The sequence below is a fragment of the Mus caroli genome, chromosome 8, assembly GCF_900094665.2.
Source record: "Mus caroli chromosome 8, CAROLI_EIJ_v1.1, whole genome shotgun sequence".
Classification (NCBI taxonomy): domain Eukaryota; kingdom Metazoa; phylum Chordata; class Mammalia; order Rodentia; family Muridae; genus Mus; species Mus caroli.
Genome location: NC_034577.1, coordinates 71,844,366 through 71,863,877, shown reverse-complemented (window position 1 = coordinate 71,863,877; position 19,512 = coordinate 71,844,366). Strand labels below are relative to the sequence as shown.

The 19,512-nt window shown below is 40.9% G+C and overlaps 1 long non-coding RNA gene across 1 annotated transcript in view; it reads left to right on the top strand.

Annotated features, from left to right (window-relative positions):
- Positions 1–18,874, top strand: part of LOC110299565 — a 58,100-nt gene extending 39,226 nt beyond the window's left edge. Inside the window, exons 3-4 of the long non-coding RNA XR_002378476.1 lie at positions 16,405–16,502; positions 17,247–18,874. This is a non-coding gene — a long non-coding RNA (uncharacterized LOC110299565). The remainder of the gene's footprint in view (positions 1–16,404; positions 16,503–17,246) is intronic.
- The last annotated feature ends 638 nt before the right edge of the window (positions 18,875–19,512 follow it).

The window sequence follows — 19,512 nt, the reverse complement described above, 5'->3', positions numbered from 1 at the left end:
CTTTGTAGACCAGGCTGGCCTCGAACTCAGAAATCTGCCTGCCTCTGCCTCCCAAGTGCTGGGATTAAAGGCGTGCGCCACCACGCCCGGCTATTGGTAACGTTCTTGTACTTGCCTTTCACCGTCTGGTTATCTCTGGTGCTAGTTGGTCTTGCTGTCTCTGGCTGGATCTTGTCCCTCCTGTGGGTCTGTAAGCCTGTGTCATCAACTCCTGGGAGACAAGCTCACTCTTGGCAGGACCGATGTTCAGCAGGCTGTTGAAAATCCTTAGCTCCAGGTGCAGATGGTGACCTGAAGAATCCTGTCCCAACTGCTCCATTGTTCCTGTGCCCTGTGCACTCCTGGCTGGTCCTGCTTTGGCCAGTTATTGGAGAGAAATTGGGTATCTCACCTCTGAGCCTGGGAGTGAGAGCACTCTTGGGAGAACAGCTCTATCCTGGCAGAACTTGTGTACAGTGGGCTGTGGAACAGCCTTAGCACCCAGATGCAGATGGTGACCAGAGGCTAGGATTTTCATCTTGATAGAGGCATTCCATGTACAATATATTTGGAAGAACTATGATTTCAACTGATGCTATAATTATATTATCTATACAAATAATTTTTTTCTCCCTTTTGTTCCAGCATCCCCCTCTCTCTAGGCCCCACTTGCTCTGACCCATAGGTTTTTAAATTTTTTTCTCATTATAGATGGTTGTGAGCCACCAGGTGGTTGCTGGGATTTGAACTCATGATCTCCAGAAGAGCAATCAGTGCTCTTAACCTCCGAGCCATCTTACCAGCTCTCTATAAAATTTTTTTAAGTTAATCTGCTATCAACTTTGTTGATATTGTTATAAAAAGTAAGACTTCTCTGAAGAGGGAAGAGGTTTTAGTGGTTTTTCTTTTCCCTTCTTCTTTTAGCTGAACCTCCTGAATATTTTAATTCTTTAATAAATACTTTCCTGTACCCAGAATAATCTATCTTATAAGAAAGATTTTATAGTCATCATGACTGATAATGATTTAGCAATCATTTCTCCATTTAATGATAACTTTAATAGGAACATTGTTACAACTTGCCACAGAAGGATGAAGTTAATTCAGGGGGGCAACTTGTACTGGATTTTTAGAATCTTGTTTCACAGTGGTAGGAAGTTCTTTATTTCAATCAAGTTCAAAACCACAGCCTGCTATTGAGGTCTTCTGAGGTTACTGTCCATGCTTACCCTTCACAGTCAACATCATACCAGCCACAATCCAACTGAAAACAGAGACCACAACAAGGATTTTAACAGAGGCAATCCCTATCTTACCTTCTCTTCCTGTTATGGCAATTAGACATTCTGACAAAAGCAACCTAAGGGAGAAAGGGCTTATTCTCTGGCTTCAAAGTATAGTCCATAATGGCAGGGGGTCAAGGCAGTAGGAGCTTGAAGCAGTCACAGCATGTCTATAGTCAGAAGAACAGAGAAATGTATGCATGCTTCCTAGAGTTTGGCTTCATTTATCCACTATTGTTCAAAGATCCCTTGTCCAGGAAATGATGTTACTGACAATTGAGATGTGTCTTCCCACTTTGATGACCTGCAGGTACTCTCAGAAGCTTTTCTTCCAGGTCACTCTAAAATCCTTCAAGTTGACGATCAATTTTAAGCATCACAATCTTATATATATATCATTTATAACTATGTATAAGAATTCCCTGGGCAAGTGATTCTGCGCTGTGTGTGAAAACTAGCTAAGAATAAGCCAAAGAACTAGCCAGCAGGCAATGGTTCCTGTGGTTTCTGCTTCAAGATTCTATGTGAGGTTCTGTTTGACTTCCCTAAATGATGAGCTGTAACCTAGAAGTGGAAATAAGTCCCTTTCTACCTAAGTTTCTTTTGGTCACAATATTTTGTCAGAATAAAAAGGCAACAGGAGAAAGGCTGCAACGTGTTGATTTCAGTGACAAAGGAAGATCTCTGGTTTGTTCAGGACGCAAAGCCCCAGACTAAGTGCCTAATAAATAATACATGCTTATTTCTCATAGCTCTAGAGGTTGGAAGTCCAAGATGAAAGCATCTGTAGAGTCAGTATTTGGTGATAGTCTGTTGCCTGTTACATAAGTAGTGCTTTCCTGCAGTGACCTCACACATAAAGGGGACAAGGCAGCTACCAGGGTTTCTTTTATAAATGCATTAACTTCATTATGAATGGTCTGCCCTTGTGACCTGCTCATCCCCAAAGTTCCCATTCAGAAAAACTATCCTACTTGTAATTTGGTTTTGATATGTTGTTTTAATTCCATTTCTAATGCTGTGATATAAGACCCAACAGAAAGCAACTTAGAAGAGAAAGGAATTTCTTTTAGTTTATAGTTTCAGATTATAGTTTATCATTGTGGAGAAACCAAGGCAGAAAATTCAAAGTTATTCATATCACATCTACAAAAAACAAAAAATGCAGAGAAAATGAATGCATACATACTCATTCACTCATTTATGCTCAGCTCTATTTTTCTACTCTTGAATGGTTTATGGCTTCCCTGCTCAGGGAATGGTGCCACCCACAGTAGACACAGTCTTCCAACATCAATTAACCTAATTAATCCTTACCTCCAAGACATGTCCAAGGCCAATCTAATGTAGACAATTCCTCATTGAGACTCTCTTTCTAATGATTCTAATTGAGTCATATTGGCAATTTAAGCTAACCATCACATGTATATTGTAGGAAGACACAAATATTTAGACCATAGTAGAAAGCATTAGTAAAGAGTTAAAGAATACAGTCTGTGGATATTTAGTGTTACAACTAGTAACCAATATTTTTCTCTTTAATTGTTTGAATTTTTATCCAATCTACATAAATATAGGCTTCTAAAAGGTCATTGTGTAGAGGTGACTCTATTCTATGTTCAGTTAAAAAGTTCAACATTGAGCTTACTAGTTTTTGTGGTGTTTATATGGACACATTTGGTAGAGTAGAACACATAGGTAAAATTATGATTGCATTCATTCAAGAAATACAGAGAAAATTATTCTTGTGATTGGGTGGCATACACATATAAAATATACTATATTGAGTTAACTGTAATAGCTTTCCCCATGTAAAACAACAGCCACAGTTGGCATCAGAATTTAAAAACATTTAATTAACACAGCTGACTATGAATGTCTATTGATTAAACTTAAGTTAAATATGGAAACAAAGCAAAATAAGCCAAAGATAGTGCTTTCTACAAGGTGGTATGTGCTTCTTTTGTTCTTTTTAAACCATATTTTAGAAATGTTTCAGCATTCAGGAGAAATACATTATGAATCAGCCAACTAATCCCTTGTTGGCACTGAATGATTCTTCAATTAAAAAGTTATTAGCTGAAAATCTTTTATCAAGACACTCATGTGTTGGAAGCCAGAAGATTTCAGATTTTGCAATAACTACAAAGGCAAGCTGATTCCGACAAAGCCAGGGAGATGAGAAAATTAAGTGACGAGGAGCTCAGACAGCTCAAGATCCAGTTTTGAAATTCTGCAAATGACTTGTAGGAACAATCGTTTGATCAAGCTCTGTTTTTGGTAATTGGATTATATCATGTACTGGAATGGAATGAAGTCCTATGACTTTGTAGCATCTATTTGGCAACACATTAGAATTATGAGCAGAGAGTTTATTTTTATGAGTTTTGTCTTGTAAAATGTTTGGTGGCAAAGAGAATCTTGAAATTGGGGTAAAGAGACATTATCTGTCCAGTATCTGACCTTGTATGCGAATGAACACATTTCCCAAGGTTTAAAGATGACGGTCCCATTTACTTTGCACATTTTCTTTGTGTTGATCCATTCATGAGCACCCACTAGTCAGTGTATTTTCTCAATTATAATGTTATACATTACAGGACAGAGTTAATGGACATCCATTTCAAGCATTATTAGAAATATTAATTTGAAGATTATTTGAAAAATTAAAGATAATGTTAAGAAAAGTAAGAATTTCTATGGAAATTATTATGTATATGATATTACAGATCATTTTCAACAAACAAGTTGTAGAGAGGGATGTATATTATTTTTAGTGTTAAGATGTTAAGATAATATAAATAATTTTTATGTTTCTCTTTAATCTATGAAACTATGAATTATATTATAAATGGAGTGATTTTTGCCAAGAATTTCTGCTAAGAAATATTTATAAGTCAACCAATTTAAAGCACATGCCAATTTGTTGAAGGCTTCTTTTCCTCTTTTATTTCTCTCTCTTTGTCAGTTAGGCTGGGCTTAAACCCAGGTATAAGTCACAGACATTTTACTTCTACTGAACTGTTTGAACCCATCTTATTAAGTCATATAAGAAGTCAGTCTAGAAGGTAGAATATAGCCAAAGCTAGTTCTGAACTCCTGATTTTCTTGCTTCCACCTTCCAGGTGCTGACATTGAAGGAGCTGTTTAATGACTACTTGAAATATATAATTTTAATCAATCTTAATATCCTCCTTTGCTCTCAAAACTGTCCTGGCTTGGGATCTTAGTGTGCTAGGTTGTTGTTATAAAATTCTACCATACACTAGGATGTTAAACACAGAAACTCAATTTGCCCCTGCTTTGAAAAAGATAGAAGTCCAGCATTGGCACAACAGCCCCGTCTGCTTCTCATGCAGGCTCTGCTCCTGGCTCTCTACCATCACCAATGTTATGGCAGGCACCCCAAGTCTTGAGATGGCAGAGACAGAGAGTCCACTCTTTCTAGTGTGTCTCATTAATGCCACTAGGAGAGCTTCATCCCCGTGATCACATGTCATCCATATTATCTCTGATAGGCCTCAACAAATACTGTCACATAGGGTCACAGCTTCAAAGGACAAAATTCAGTTCATTAAACTTTTACTTAAACTTGTAGCCCTATACCTAGGGATCACATTGTAGAATGAGAAATGATAGTGGAGCTTCATATGCACAGTTCTTTGAGTCCTCACCCAACAATTATCCAGGTTCTCAGATGCAGATGAAGGTACACATTTCCCTATAATCTGGGGGCTGGAGAGGTGGCTCAGTGGTTACAAATACTGACTGCTCTTCCAGAGGTCCTGTGTTCAATTCCCAGAAACCACATGGTGGCTCACAACCATCTCTAATGGAATCTGATGCCCACTTCTGGTGTGCCTGCCTTCCAAAACAAGCCTCTTTGTCCCTTTCTCTACTAGCTGAGCCCTTTCTTACTAGCACTTCTCTGCTAGCTTTTGAGGACACAAATCCTGCTGTACATCTTGCCAGGGAGCATGGGATTCTGAGAGGCTGCTCTGAAGGTATTTTGCAGGGTCCCCCTCACTTTACCATTGTTAGTAACTCTCCTGCTTGAGTGGCTCAGAACTGTTGGCTAAAACAGACTGGGGATGCCTCCAGATGGTTTTCAATGGTTTGAAAGAACCTGAAAATAATTTGAAGCTTTTGCTGTTCCTTCCCAGTCGTCCTCCTTGCTCTTGCCTAGTAAAATGAGCAGTGGATTTCTTTCCTTGGGTTCTTCACCAACTAAGGACCAGTCGACCCTCTCTTGATCCTGCCTTCCAGAGTTGATGTCCTCTTTTTGGTAAAGAGCTTAAGATACCACATTATTTACACTGACACAGTTTAAAATTTGATTCACATCTTTGACAACATACTTTTGGACCCCTCTACCAAACAACTCACACTTACAATCAGATGCATTGGGTTTCAAGATTATTGTGGGTAATACAAGTTTTAGTATAACAATAATAATTCCGATGACTTCACTGTTTACTGCTTCTACTCTCATCTAAATGACAAAGCTGGGCTTCTGGGGGGCAAGGCAGTGACAAGAGCCTGGGAAGGACAAACCTTAGTTATTACCTCAAAATGTCCTGCCAAAAATGCAGGAATTTTAAGGCTTTAAAAAAAAGCTTTAAAATTATTTATTAGATCCACTCTTTTATAGATGATCTATGAAAATTTGAGGCCCAAATAGAGTAAATGCTCGGTTTTAGGATGACATGCAGCATGGGATCACATTGAGATTCACCCCCCTCAAGCCAGAATGCTTTCCACTGACTGACAGCTGCCCATTTCATCAGTTTTTCTGAATTACTATCAAAATGCAATTGGAGGCAGTGTTCTGCATATGGTAGAATCTTCTGCATGACATGATTCTCTCATGAAATTTTGTACATTTGTGTGTGTGTGTGTGTTTGTGTGTTTGTGTATGTGTACATCATTCACTCTTCTTCCTCCTCCTTCATCTCCTCCTCCTTCTTTTCTTCTTCCTTAGACAGTCTCCCACCTGTCCCAGAATTTGCCAAGTAAGGTGGGCTGGGTGGCCACTGAGCAGCACCTGTCTCTATCAGAAGCATGCACCCAGTGCTTGATTTTTTTCCCTGTTGTTTCTGAGAACTGAGCATGGGTCCTGCTGCTTGTGTGGCAAGCGCTTTCTGAACCAAGCCTTTCCCCAGACATTTGCACTGAAAGTATGGCTACTCTGCCTTTGTGAGGGTGTGGGTGTGGCTTTATCCCAAGCACAGGCACTTATCCTGGCATTTCTGCCCAGCCAGGACTTCTCTTCTGGATTGTACATTTTATTTGTGAACTCGTATCCAATCTCCAGAGCCTTGGAGTGTCATAGAAAGGAGTTGCTTTAATAATTCATACAGCTGAGGGTAAGAAAAATGATTTATGCTGTAAAAAATGAAAGCCTTTCTAATTAGTGTATAATCTAAACCTTAACTGCTTATTAAAAACATTTTTTTTTCTCACAGAGCTGGATCAAGTTTCACCCCCAAGATTTTCCATTTTAAGCACAACTTTTTATAAAGATGCAGATGACTTTGGAGCCACGTTCTTTCTAGCACTAAAACGCCAGGATGCTAACCTGTCCTGTGCTCACCTTTGAGTCTCTGCAGAACTACAGGCAATCATGTCAGAGCTTTGGGGAAAGCTGTCCTAGAATTACTTTATTAGAGGGTCAATGCTGAACTCCAAAAAGCAAATTTAGTAGGGTTTTTTTTGACGTAAATTTTTTCTATGTGACATTTTCAGTTAATCAGCTCCTGCCTTAATTGGGCCTAAGGTCACTGAGCATCATTAATTTATTTCTTCTTTGTTTTTCCTCTCTGAGAGAAGCAGAAGAGAAGCAGGCAGCAACATTTCACCTCAGGAACCTCAGGCAGCCTTATTGATTATCATATGCTTTTATTTCCCTGTGCTCAATATTCATTGAATCCCTGCTCAAACCATCAGATCTTGATTCACAGAAACTTCACACCAACAGTTTCAAGCAAAGTCTCCCATTTCCACAACCTTTTACTTTAACAAGGCAAACTAAATAAACAAATCTATTAAGGATGCCATTGTAAGTTCAGGGTGCAGGTTATTTACACAGGGAGGACAAAATGAGGAATAATAGGAAATATGATGCAAAACTGTGATGATTTATATAATTATTTCCTGTCATGCTTCATCTCAGCAATGCAGGATTTATAAGGGTGCTTTGCTTTACAAAACAATGATACATTGTATATAAACCAGAGTGCAAGCACACCAGCTCTGTTTAGCAACTAGCCAAGTGCTGGTAAACTGTCTCCCAAGTCTTTAGCCCACCCACCAACTAGTGAGGGAAGTGCATGGAGGTTTTACCCCTGTGTCAAACAAAATTTTATTTTCTAAACAGACCTCGCCAAGTGGGGTCTTTAAGTATTCAATACCCTGGTTTATTCTATTTTGAGAAGGCATTACTTCTCTCTGTCTCTGTCTCTGTCTCTGTCTCTGTGTATCTCCATCACTTTCCCCTTTCCTCTCCTGCAAAATTTGTGGGCTCTTTCTTAACACAGTGAAGTAAACTAGAAACATGGTAACAATAACTACCCCTTACTTGCACAGTCCTTTCTCCAACATTTACATGTTTATTTTTCACTGGATGCTAGTTATAGCCCTCAGGGAGAGAAAAGGATTCTGAAGAAACCTGGACTTTCAATATGCAAATGACTAGTACAAGCCCACTGGGCTCACTGGTAACTGAGCTGAAATAATTCTGCAGGCGTTCTAACTCCCAGTTCTTCTGCCTTTCCATTAAAGGGCAGTAGTTACATGATCCTTGGGTGTTATCCCTGCTGTGGAGCTGTGGGATTAAATCAATTATAAGATGTTTACCCATTGTCTCAAGGAGATAGGATGCTAATTAGATCCCTAAGTGTTCTTTGGTTTTCTAGCTGTATATTTCAGCACACTACCTGGCCTAGCATGAATGTCCTCAGATTTGGCAAGTTTAAAATGAAATCATCCTCACCTTGCAAGAACCTCTTTCCTGGGTCTCACTTAAGACAACCTTGCTTGTCAAGTTGGCCTTTAGCCAGTAGTGATCTCCAGGGGGAAGACCCACTATGGACCAGCAAAATAACTCCCCAAGTGGGCTGGCTTCACCAGCAGCATGGAAGCAAAGCTGTCATGCCACCTTGCCTCCATGGTGACCTAAGTCTTTGACTTGCATCTTAGTCCTTCTGTCCTTCCTTTCTTCTTCTGAGCTCCTGCATGCATGTCCCTGCCTGCCCAACCCTTCCAGCCAGCAAAGCAATAATTTTACTGTAGAAGCCTCACGCTTAGCCTGGATCCAGGAACAAAGCTTGGCAGATCCTTCCAATGCAGCAACCTCTTCTCTTGGCTTTGAGAAGGCTAGGCTTCCATGGTAGGCTTCAAATTGGCAGTTAAGGAGACTAGGCCTAAATCTTTGTTTCCAAGAACTGGGCAATTCCAGGCAAGTCCAGGCCTTAGAAGCTGCTGAGGCAAGGACAATGGGTCAGCCGCAGTTTGCAGACTTCCTCAGCTACTTCCTCAGCAACAGTTTCCAGACTTCCTCAGCAACAGTTTCCAGACCTCCCCCAGCAAGTTTCTAGCCCACACATCCTGATAATGTAATGTCCATAGAGATGGACCCAGCAGATTAACTTAGAGGCTACCTACCCTAGAGTTCCCTAATGTGCTTTAAATCAGGCCTGTAAGTTCAGTTGGTAGTCTCTCTGTTCTCGTAATGGGAGACCCCAGCATGCTGGACTTCTGTAGAATAAAACACTCTTTGCATTTACATATTATTTGAATTTAGGGTATCATTCTTCTGAAAATCATAGATCCTTATAGCTTGTGACTGAGGACATGGAGTTAGATAGAATCCCTTGTAGGTGGACAGATAAGGAGAGGGGCCATCACTATGTAATAAAGGTGGAAATTTTCTAAGATGGTCAGCTTCTTCCTCAACCTTCCTGATCTGAGATAAAGGACTGGCTACTTTGGAAAAAAAAAAAAAGCCCTGTGGTCTTTTGTCTCTGATGGACTGGATCAACAAGTTCAAGGCTGAATCAAGACTCAGTATGTAAGAGTTGTGGGCCACTTAGCCTTTCTCTTCTAAAGGACCAACCCTAACTTGAGAGAGAAAAATTCTTTAGAAACTTGAAAAGAGACTGCATTTGGATTTTTGGCTTCTCAGGCCTCCCCTCTGTGTCTCTTGCATGTGTGCTTCCTCACCCCCATAAAACCTTCCTTTAACTACTGATTCTGTCTTTTGCTGTCTGCAGGGTTTGAGCTTTCTCTACTATCTGTTTTGCTAAAAAAATTTTTTTCTGCTTTTAATACTTTAACTGGTGGAGCAAATGAATGCAATCAAGACCTGTAGACTATATCAAAGAGGATTACAGTGAATGGGGCTCCATTCCCCTTCCACATCCAATCAGCTCACTAATGTGGCTGATCCTGCCGTCTCTTCCCCTCCCACCTGCTTCTTCTACCCAAAATCTTCTAAGGCACAAATATAAGCAGAGTCTGTTTCACTTCATGTCATAAGAAACAGAGTGCAGATTTGGGTGATTTTTCAGGAGTAATATGATCGTTTTAATAGATAATTATGTATATTATCTGCACTTACATGGAATATAAGACTCTTTCCTATATTCCACATACTGGGTCTTTTCCTGATTCAGGTAGATCCCACCTCAAGTGGAATGTAAGAGTTCCTACTTGCCCATCATCTCTCCTTTCTTTCCCATACAAAGATGGCACTTGGGCATTCTGAGTATTTAAAGATGAAGGAAAATAAGACCAGAAAAGCAAGAGGATATTTCAACTGTCTCCTGCCATTCTCTCTTGAAGTGGCTCATGGGAAGGAAATTTCTGGCACCATTTCATTCCTAAAATATACCATAGAATCTAGAAGATTGCTCTTGGAATGTCTCTATTTCTTCTCTATTTCAGGCACTCAAGTGACAGGGGTCCTACCCTGTGCATAGACGTAAGATGTGTCTGTAAAAAGGCCATGGAGAACTGCAATAACTAGATCTTCCTATGCACTTCTCAGGTAGCTGCAGTCAGATCACGCTCTTTGTCAGAGCACTTGCTTCTGCCTGTCATAAACAGGTCCAGATTTCCCCAAGTCAATGTGGTCTCATTTTGAAGGTTTCCACTCCACACAAAATGTTTATTACACTAATGCATATTTTCTCTCATTACTCTTTGTTTTGTTTTAGGGATGTCAGCTAGAAACTCTGTGGTGCTTTCTCCCCTACAATTGAATAACTAGGGTCTTGTAGTTATCCTTCATGACTTCTTCTTTCTTCCCCGCTTCTCCACCCTTTCAACCCCCTTAATCCTAGAGAGGAGAGAAAAAAGGATGGCTAGGAAAGTGGGGATGTTATCATTAGACTGCTTCCTGCTGATTAGGAGCACTGGGTTTCTTGGGGTAAGTTTGATATTTGCCTGTCAGGATATCTAATTTCTTATTCTTGTTCTTCTTTGTGCATGACTATTTAACAAGCTGTGACCAACAGCAACCAATGGCAACCAATATCCCACCTCACCTCTCAGGGCCCTAGCATTTATATGCTTATGAAATGTTCCTTCAATTCCAAACATCAATCCAATTCCAAACACAATCTCTGAAAGTATCTGCCACTGGCAAAATCACACCCCTGCTAGAGCATAAGGCAAATCATAGTCAGCTGCTGTGAACAATCTGAAGCAGCCCAATATCCCACACCTGGTGTTAAAACAAAAACAGAACTTTGTCTCTGTAACTCCTTCCATGGGTATTTTGTTCCCCATTCTAAGAAGGAATGAAGTATCCACACTTTGGATGTCCTTTTTCTTGAGTTTCATGTGTTTTGCAAATTGTATCTTGGGTATTTTAAGTTTCTAGGCTAATATCCACTTATCAGTGAGTGCATATCATGTGTGTTCTTTTGGGATTGGATTACCTCACTCAGGATGATACCCTCCAGATCCATCCATTTGCCTAAGAATTTCATAAATTCATTCTGTTTAATAGCTGAATATTACTCCATTGTGTAAATATACCACATTATCTGTATCCGTTCTTCTGTTGAGGGACATCTGGGTTCTTTCCAGCTTCTGGCTATTATAAAAAGGCTACTATGAACATAGTGGAGCACCTGTCCTTATTACCAGTTGAAACATCTTCTGGGTATATGCCCAGGAGAGGTATTGCTGGATCTTCTGGTAGTACTATGTCCAACTTTCTGAGGAACTGCCAGACTGATTTACAGAGTGGTTGTACCAGCTTGCAATCCCATCAGCAATGGAGGAGTGTTCCTCTTTCTGTACATCCTTGCCAGCATCTGCTGTCACCTGAATTTTTGATCTTAGCCATTCTGACTGGTGTGAGGTGGAATCTCAGGGTTGATTTGATTTGCATTTCACTGATGATTAAGGATGTTGAACATTGTTTTTGTGTGTGTGTACTTCTCAAGCATTCAGTATTCCTCAGTTGAAAATTCTTTGTTTAGTTCTGTACCCCATTTTTAATAGGGTTATTTGATTTTCTGGAGTCCAACTTCTTGAGTTCTTTATATATATTGAATATTAGTCCCCTATCTGATTTAGGATTGGTAAAGATCCTTTCCCAATCTGTTCATGGCCTTTTTGTCTTATTGACAGTGTCTTTTGCCTTATAGAAGCTTTGCAATTTTATGAGGTCCCATTTGTTGATTCTTGATCTTACAGCACAGGCCATTGCTATTCTGTTCTGGAATTTTTTCCCTGTGCCCATATCCTCGAGGCTTTTCCCCACTTTCTCCTCTATAAGTTTCAGTGTCTCTGGTTTTATGTGGAGGTCTTTGATCCACTTAGACTTGAGCTTTGTACAAGGAGATAAGAATGGATCAATTTTCATTCTTCTACATGATAACCACCAGTTGTGCCAGCACCATTTGTTGAAAATGCTGTCTTTTTTCCACTGGATAATTTTAGCTCCCTTGTTAAAGATCAAGTGACCATAGGTGTGTGGGTTCATTTCTGGGACTTCAATTCTATTCCATTGATCTACTTGTCTGTCACTGAACCAGTACCATGAAGTTTTTTATCACAATTGCTCAGTAGTACAGCTTTAGGTCAGGCATGGTGATTCCACCAGAGGTTCTTTTATTGTTGAGAATAGTTTTTGCTATCCTAGGTGTTTTTGTTATTCCAGATGATTTTGCAAATTGCCCTTTCTAACAGTGAAGAATTGAGTTGGAATTTTGATGGGGACTGCATTGAATCTATAGATTGCTTTTGGCAAGATAGCCATTTTTTACTATATTAATCCTGCCAATCCATGAGCATGAGAGATCTTTCCATCTTCTGAGAACTTTGATTTCTTTCTTCAGAGACTTGAAGTTCTTATCATACAGATCTTTCACTTCCTTAGTTAGAGTCACAGAAGGAGTTACAGAGACAAAATTCAGAGCAGAGCCTGAAGGAATGACCATCCAGAGACTGCCCCACTTGGGGATCTATCCCATAAACCACCACCAAACCCAGACACTAGGCAGATGCCAATAAGAGCCTGCTGACAGGGGCCTGATATAGCTTTCTTGTGTGAGTCTTTACCAGTGCCTGGCAAATACAGAAGTGGATGCTTACAGTCATCCATTGGATGAAGCACAAGGTCCCCAATGAAGGAGCCAGAGAAAGTACCCAGGGAGCTGAAGAGGTCTGGCGCCCCATAGGAGGAACATCAATATGAACCAACCAGTATCCCCAGAGCTCCCAGGGACTAAACCACCAACCTAAGATTACACATGGTGGGACACATGGCTCTAGCTGCATATGTAGCGGAGGATGGCCGAATCAGTCATCACTGGGAGGAGAGGCCCTTGGTCCTGTGAAGGTTCTATGCCCCAGTATAGGGGAATGCCAGGACTAGGAATGGGAGTGGGTAGGTTGGGGAGCAGGGGGAGGGAGAGGAGATAGGGGACTTTTGGAGGGGGAATTAGGAAACGGGATAACATTTGAAATGTAAATAGAGAAAATATCTAAATAAATAAATAAACCAAAAACCAAAAACAAAAACAGAGTCTTATAATATTTCTGTTTTTTTTTTTCTTTTAAGAAAAGAAAACAAAATTCTCACTACAGGGTCCTAGCTAAGATGATACTTCAAAAAAAATAAATCAGTAAAACTGTCAAATAGATTGTCTTAGTTAGGGTTTTACTGCTGTGAACAGACACCTTGACCAAGGCAAGCCTTATAAAAACAACATTTAATTGGGGCTGACTTACAGGTTCAGAGATTCAGTCCGTTATCATCAAGGTGGGAGCATGGCAGCATCCAGGCAGGCATGGCGCAGGCAGAGCTGAGAGTTCTATGTCTTCATCCAAAGGCTGCTAGTGGAAGACTGACTTCCAGGCAACTAGGGTGAGGATCTTAAGTCCACACCTACAGTGACACACCTACTCCAACCAGGTCACACCTATTCCAACAAGGCCACACCTCCAGATGTTGCCACTCCCTGGTCCAAGAATATACAAACCACGACATAGATGTATCAATTAATAAGAAAAGAAGCCATGAAAGAGAGCAAGGAGGGGTGTATAGCAGGGTTTGGAGGGAGGAAAGGGAAGGGGGAAATAATGTAATTATATAATCACTTAAAAATAATAAAAATATTAAAAAATTGTCTATCCTGAATATCTTTCCTCCATTCCTCAGCTCCCTTCACAAGCCAACCTCTGTAACAATTGAAAAGGTAACATAGACTTTCATGCCACCCCTCATCTCTGACTATTCTTACTTCCATGGTTTCTGAAAAGCTTGGCCCCTTGCTGTCCCTCACACAGAACAGACATTGCTTCCCATCAGCTTCGTCTGTAGAGATGTGTTTGCAGTGACCAAATGGCTAATTTGCCTCCTTGAGGGTGGTTGATCCTGTCTCAGTGATACCTACCTTTACAGAGAGGTCTGGGAAATAGCTCATTAGGAGGTAGGTTCTTGACGGGGATATTGGGACCTCAGTGTTTACCACTTCCTTCCCATGTACCAGAAAGTTATCAGTGTCTCCACAATCCTGTACTTAAGTGCTTCTTGCCAACTAGTGGGAACCTACTTCCTCTGGGTTGACTTACCTTGAACCAAAACAGTTTGATCACCAGTTGAAGACTCTTTTTAACATCAGGCCTATTACTATTTGTCTTAGTTAGGGTTTAATTGATGGTGATTAAGAAGAGACCAGCATCACTGAGGTGACATCTTCTAAGAAATGTTTTCTGAGAGCACAAAGAAGCTCTGTTTCAGAGTCAGCCTCAGGCTGCAGCTGGACTTGTTAATGTATAAGAATCACCCAGGTGGTACCAGTTTTGAAGCCATGAAGGGGTCATGGAGAACAGCTAAGGCTTGGCACTGTGAGAGGCCAAGAAAGGCCATTGGTGAAAGAGCAGTCTCGGTTATAATTAATGGCCCAGGACTGAAGGAGTCATGCAAAGAAGTTGAGGCTTGGCGCCATGAAGGGAGCCTTTGAGAGGCTATTGGTAAAGCTTAATTGCAACAGAAGACCCCAGCATATTGGAGATGCCAGTACCATGGGATGACCACCAAGAACAGCAGCAGAATTAGAGAAGAGTCAACCAGAGTCTAGAGAAATACAGAGAGCAGAGCTGAAGAAGCACTTTGGAGCAGCTCAGCAGATCATGAATGGATCCTGGGCACTGGAACAAGAAGCTATGAAGTTGAAGTTGTCTTGAAGACCCTAAGATATTAGAAATGCCAGAGCTTCAGGATATGTTACTAACAGGGAGTAGAAACAGTCCAAGAGAAAGAATTGTGCTGCAGTCAACAAACCTGAAAGGAGTTGGACATCAAACATGGAGATGCAGAGCTTGGAGTTTTCCCAGCTGTTTTTTTTTTTTTTTTTTTTTTTTTTTGGTCTTGTTTTGGTCCAGTATTGCCTCATTATGATGTTTTGAAATGGTAATGTATATCCCGTGCCATGATATATTGGAAGTATATGATCTGCTTTTTGCTTTTGTATTTATATGGGATTACAGCTAAGAGATCACATGTATCTCAGAAAAGACATTGAACTTCAGACTTTTAATATTGGTGAGACTGTTATATATTATAGAGACTTTAGAAGTTAGACTAAAAATATTTTGCATTATGCTGTGACTAGGTATGGCCCCCATAGACCTTCATGTGTTTGAACAAGCCTATGATGTTAAGGAGTGAAATATGGTGGTTTGAATATGCTTGACCCATGCAAAATGGCACTGTTAGGAGGTGTGGCCTTGTTGGAATAGGTGTGGCTTTGTTGGAAGAAGTATGCCACTGTGTAGGTGAGCTTGGAGGATTCCTATTGCTCAAGCTATGCCTAGTGTGGAAAGAGAACCTCCTCCTAGCTGCCAGAAAGAGAGTTTCTTCCTATATGCCTTTGGATCAAGGTGTAGGACTCTCAGCTTCTCTAGCACTATCTCTGCCTGCCTGCTACCATGCTCCCTGACATGATGATAATGGACTGAACCTCTGAAACTCTAAGCCAGCCCCTTTATAAGAGTTGCTGTAGGGGTTGGAGAGATGGCTCAGCAGTTAAGAACACTGATTACTCTTCCAGAGGTCCTGAGTTCAATTCCCAGCAACCACATTGTGGCTCACACCACCTGTAATGGGATCTGATGCACTCTTTTGGTATGTGTCTGAAGACAGCTACAGTGTACTCGTATAAATAAAAATAAATAAATAATAAAAAAGAATTGCTGTGGTCATGGTGTCTCTTCACAACAATGGAAACCCTAACTAAGACATTATTACCTCTTTGGATGAGTGGGAGGGCCCCATAGGCTCACAATACCTCTTCCCTTTCCTGAGGTTACTTAAGTGATTAACAATTCCTGGGAATTAAAGAGAGACTCTGGTAGTGTAGTGGCCCATACATTGCCCAGTGCGATCCATCAGAGGTATAGTTTTTGTGAATATATCTAGCTGTGGGTGGGACGCTTTATTATGATAGTTTGCCTATTTATAAATTGCTGAAGGGATTTCTCAGTGGTGTCACTGCCCTTATTCCTGTAAATAATGCCCTCAAATGTTTTGCTTTACCAAGCTAGACCTAGATTGTAATTTTTCTTTGGGCAGCTACTGCCTTCTCTGTCTAGAGCAAATAGATTTTTCCTTTCATCTCCCCAGGAAAAATCCATGACACACCACAGACTCAAAGCAATGGTCTCAAGAGATCGTCAGCTAAAAACTCTGAGACTCTGAGAAAAAATGAATCTTTCCTCCTTGTAAATGGATTTTCATAGGTGGTTTGTGGCACAAACAGAAAGTGACCTGATACATCCACCACCGCTACCATGGGAGTGGTGAGGGGAAGGAGAGGAAGAGGTTCTGTGCACCATAAGCATTATGATGGGAGCTACCTGATGATTTTATTATCATGCACTAGATGCGATGCATCTTACCTGCTAAAGTATAAGAGGTATGGTGGAGATATGGGGGTAGGGGTGGACAGGAGAGATAAGAGCACAAGGTAGGGGCCCTGAAAGTCTCAAGCAGTGAAGACTTTTCTTCCTAGGTACTAGAGAAGAAACCTGAGCCAGTGTCCAGTAGAAGAGATGGTATGATATTTCCTGAAAGCCCCTTGACTTTCTATCCTGCTGTTTATAGCCTCTAGCCTGACAGACTGTGTTCCTGTGATAAGTAGTTTTTGTCTTAAATACTAGCTGTGAGAAGGGGCCTAGGCACTAATCCAGAATTATTGTTAGGATTTAAAGGACGATCAAAGGAAGGAGGCTTTGAGACAGAGTTGGGATGTGGAATGCAACTGTAAGCACTAAAGAAATTCAAGCAAAGGGTGGAAAGGGTGGGTACCCTGTGTGAATGCCCATGTGGGAACTGCTCTCTGCACAGGTTTCAGTGTCATTCTGTAGCGTGTACCAAGTGTTTAAGGATGGTGGTTGAAGGGATGGAGCATCTAGGTGAGATGATTTAAGTGGGAACTACCCAATCACAAAATCTTTTACTTTGAGGACAGCAGTGTCAAGGACATTCTGAACATGTGGAGAGAAGTCACTAGTGACCCTCCTGATGAAGATTCCAGTACTAGCAGGAGGCCAAGTAACCCCACACCAATTTCCTCTTTAGTGGAGGCTGACCGGCTTTCATTGTATCTTTTTTGCTTGACTCACTAAGGAGCACCTCTTTGCCTTCTACAGGGAGAGTCAAAATTCCCTGTCCCTTCTGCTAGATTCTGCCAGAGGGGCTTTTCCCCTTTGGTTCCTGGCCAAAAGCATGGCTAATCTGGCTGACTGATAACAATAACAGTAAATTCTGTGGTAATTGAACAGAGAAGAAAGGTGTGAAAAGAGGCAAGTTGACTAATGAATAGCAGATCACTGCCATTCTACAAGGAAACTTCTAGAATATTGAACATTAGAGAGGAAGAAGCCCAGGGAGGAAATAACAAAGTTCAGGATACAGGGTTGTCATGAGGCCTCCCTTATTGTGCCAGAGAAGTTAAAACAGCTTGTAGGAGTACAGAACATCACTTCAATTTCTCATCAAAGTCAGGAGACCATCTTCTCAGGCTGAACATTGCATATACCATTGGCCAGTGGGGCTTCCCAGCCATGGCTGCCACTAAAACCCAGAGATGATTTTAACAGCTGTTCTTACAAAAATGTTTTCAACACTAGGGGACTGGAAAAGCTAGAGCTGAAAAATAGAATATAAAGTCTCTTTAGAATAAAAGGAAATGACTAGAAGCCTGGTAATGAATGCCACAGCTTACTGGAAAGGCAGATTTAAAGAATAAGGAGACACATGTTAAGAGCTCAAATTGAAAACAGGTGCTACAGCCATCTCAAGGAGCCATAGAATGTCAGAACTGGAGGATACCCAAGGGTATGGCATCCAATTCCCACACTTGATGTTTCAGGAAACCCAGGTCACCAGAAGTGAAGTGACTTTTCATTGCCACCCACTGTTAGTGTCAGATTAATCTCCTAATTCAAAAGTTAGTCTTCTCTGACCCAAATTCTTCTGGGCAAGGTTCAAATAAATATCTGCTTTGTTTTACAAGAGCTATCATAAAACTGAAGTTTAAATGCGCACACACATCTATTCTCTCTACTGTCTGACCCTCTAATACCTTGTTGGAGCTGTTTCAACAGCACTTGATGAACTTAGTATTTCATATGGCTCTAAACCTTGGTGATCTTCTTGAACTCTGCACATGGCTGTCTTATGAGGAATGGTCCTGTATCTCTCCAGTTTACAACTGAATTGACACTTTTCTTTCATGTCCTTCTCAGCATTGACCATACAACATACCTAGTACCATCCTTCCCAAAGTGAACAAGATGGGGACCGGGAAGCACACTAGGGAGACACTCTTCAGGACCCATGTTCCCAAGCTGATACCAATTCGCTGAATTTGTCACTATTGAATCAGTCATTTAACCAATGAACATTATGATTACCAGAATATCTCTTGTATCTCCTGTATCCTGGGTATTTTCTGAGGATAGATGTAGAGTCTTTTTGCCAGGAGAAAGCTCTTTCTGCCTCTGCTCATCTCTTTAGATGCAGAATACTTCTGACTGAACATCTTACAGGTTAGAAATGAACTCTGTTTTCATTTTCTGGTTGAAGATTGGCTGGCTTCTTGGACTTCCTGAAGAACTAAAGCAAACTTTAGTCCCCATATTGCCTTCTTGGTTGGAGTCCATCCAAGTAGCCCTGGTACTTGCCGTGTCCCACAGAAATTGTTTGACTTATTTTTTCCCCAATGATGGCTATACTTAACACCTTACTCAAGTTTTCCTGATTTGAGTCACTAAAATTATTAGGCTAGCTTGTAGGGTCTTTACCTTTTTGTTTTTCTCCCAATTTCACCAGAAACTCTTTGCTCTTAAAGAGTTATCTGGGTATTGAACTTTTTAAGACTAGAGAGATGTCTTAGCAGTTAGGATCCCTTGGTGCTCCTCCCAAGGACCAGCGTTCGGCACATAGCATCCATGCCAGGCACTTTGCGGTCATCTGGAGCTGGTGACCCAGTGCCTACCTCTGCCTTCTGTGCACACATGCACACATGTGGTATGCATCCGTTCCAATATACAGAAACAAAAATTTGTTAAAAAGTTAAGAAAACATTCCTTCTCTCTCTAGACTATCATTTCATTTCCTGTTACTGACGATAACATTAATAATGCCTGGTGGTAATTCAATAATGACTAAATGCTATACCCTGTTGAATGCTCTGTGGGCAGCATTAACTCAATCCTTGCAAGGAGC